Genomic DNA, 2,500 nt, shown 5'->3' with positions numbered 1-2,500 from the left:
TGTCAGGCTCCCCCGCCTGCCCTGGGGCAGGCCGGGGTGCCGAGGGCTCAGCCCGCACAGCTGCGGGGCTGGCCGCCCTCTGTCAGGCTCCCCCGCCTGCCCTGGGGCAGGCCGGGGTGCCGAGGGCTCAGCCCGCACAGCTGCGGGGCTGGCCGCCCTCTGTCAGGCTCCCCCGCCTGCCCTGGGGCAGGCCGGGGTGCCGAGGGCGCCCCCCGCACACCTGCGGGGCTGGCCGCCCTCTGTCAGGCTCCCCCGCCTGCCCTGGGGCAGGCCGGGGTGCCGAGGGCTCAGCCCGCACACCTGCGGGGCTGGCCGCCCTCTGTCAGGCTCCCCCGCCTGCCCTGGGGCAGGCCGGGGTGCCGAGGGCGCCCCCCGCACACCTGCGGGGCTGGCCGCCCTCTGTCAGGCTCCCCCGCCTGCCCTGGGGCAGGCCGGGGTGCCGAGGGCTCAGCCCGCACAGCTGCGGGGCTGGCCGCCCTCTGTCAGGCTCCCCCGCCTGCCCTGGGGCAGGCCGGGGTGCCGAGGGCGCCCCCCGCACACCTGCGGGGCTGGCCGCTCTCTGTCAGGCTCCCCCGCCTGCCCTGGGGCAGGCCGGGGTGCCGAGGGCGCCCCCCGCACACCTGCGGGGCTGGCCGCCCTCTGTCAGGCTCCCCCGCCTGCCCTGGGACAGGCCGGGGTGCCGAGGGCTCAGCCCGCACACCTGCGGGGCTGGCCGCCCTCTGTCAGGCTCCCCCGCCTGCCCTGGGACAGGCCGGGGTGCCGAGGGCGCCCCCCGCACACCTGCGGGGCTGGCCGCCCTCTGTCAGGCTCCCCCGCCTGCCCTGGGGCAGGCCGGGGTGCCGAGGGCGCCCCCCGCACACCTGCGGGGCTGGCCGCCCTCTGTCAGGCTCCCCCGCCTGCCCTGGGGCAGGCCGGGGTGCCGAGGGCGCCCCCCGCACAGCTGCGGGGCTGGCCGCCCTCTGACAGGCTCCCTGCGTGCCTGGGGAGAGGCCACCCCTGTTTCGGCCTCTCCCTCGTACCCGGGACCACGCCACCGCTGACTCGGCCTGCCCACGTGCCTGGGACAAAGCCACCCGAGTTTCGGTCCTGCCACATACCCGGGACCACACCACTCCAGAATCGGTCCTCCCACATACCCGGGACCACACCACTCGACTTTCGGTACTCCCACATACCCGGAGATACGCCACCGCAACTTCCGTACCCGGTGCCTGCAAGGGAGCGAACCTGGAATCCAAGCCCAGCTTGTGGAGCTCTGCCTGGGCTTGAGCGGGGTGGATTCATCCCCTTAAAAGCTCCATGAAAACGAAAAAGTCTTTTTTTCACCCCGGGAGCGCTCTCAGGCGGTTGCATGCCTCCTGCTAGGCCTGGGCCAAGCCTCCAGGCTTGTGAAAAGGGGAAAAGCACCACAGCAGCGGCGTCTGAGGCACCCGGCTCCCGGTTCGACCGCGAGCAGTGCTTTCGGTTCAGACAGGGGGATCCAAGCCTCCCTGCCCGGGAAATATGCCCCCCGCCTGGGGATGGACTCCGGCCATGCCCCCTGCTGCAGACTTAAGCCCCCTTCCGATTATTTAGACCCATTCAGCGCCGTCCAGCGGGCCGGCCACCTGGTCACCCCCGACAGATTCGGGACGCCTGGTCACCCGCTGGACTTAGTCTTTTTTACGATCGGCTTTATAGGGGCCTGGTCACCCGGGGGACTTAGTCTTTTTTACGATCGGCTTTATAGGGGCCTGGTCACCCGGGGGACTTAGTCTTTTTTACGATCGGCTTTAAAGGGGCCTGGTCACCCGGGGGACTTAGTCTTTTTTACGATCGGCTTTATAGGGGCCTGGTCACCCGGGGGACTTAGTCTTTTTTACGATCGGCTTTATAGGGGCCTGGTCACCCGGGGGACTTAGTCTTTTTTACGATCGGCTTTATAGGGGCCTGGTCACCCGGGGGACTTAGTCTTTTTTACGACCGGCTTTATAGGGGCCTGGTCACCCGGGGGACTTAGTCTTTTTTACGATCGGCTTTATAGGGGCCTGGTCACCCGGGGGACTTAGTCTTTTTTACGATCGGCTTTTCGGAGGCCTGGTCACCCGGGGGACTTAGTCTTTTTTACGATCGGCTTTATAGGGGCCTGGTCACCCGGGGGACTTAGTCTTTTTTACGATCGGCTTTATAGGGGCCTGGTCACCCGGGGGACTTAGTCTTTTTTACGACCGGCTTTATAGGGGCCTGGTCACCCGGGGGACTTAGTCTTTTTTACGATCGGCTTTTCGGAGGCCTGGTCACCCGGGGGACTTAGTCTTTTTTACGATCGGCTTTATAGGGGCCTGGTCACCCGGGGGACTTAGTCTTTTTTACGATCGGCTTTATAGGGGCCTGGTCACCCGGGGGACTTAGTCTTTTTTACGACCGGCTTTATAGGGGCCTGGTCACCCGGGGGACTTAGTCTTTTTTACGATCGGCTTTATAGGGGCCTGGTCACCCGGGGGACTTAGTCTTTTTTACG

The sequence above is a fragment of the Atractosteus spatula genome, unplaced genomic scaffold (assembly GCF_055471065.1).
Source record: "Atractosteus spatula isolate fAtrSpa1 unplaced genomic scaffold, fAtrSpa1.hap1 Scaffold_219, whole genome shotgun sequence".
Classification (NCBI taxonomy): Eukaryota; Metazoa; Chordata; class Actinopteri; order Semionotiformes; family Lepisosteidae; genus Atractosteus; species Atractosteus spatula.
This window is presented reverse-complemented; position numbering follows the sequence as displayed.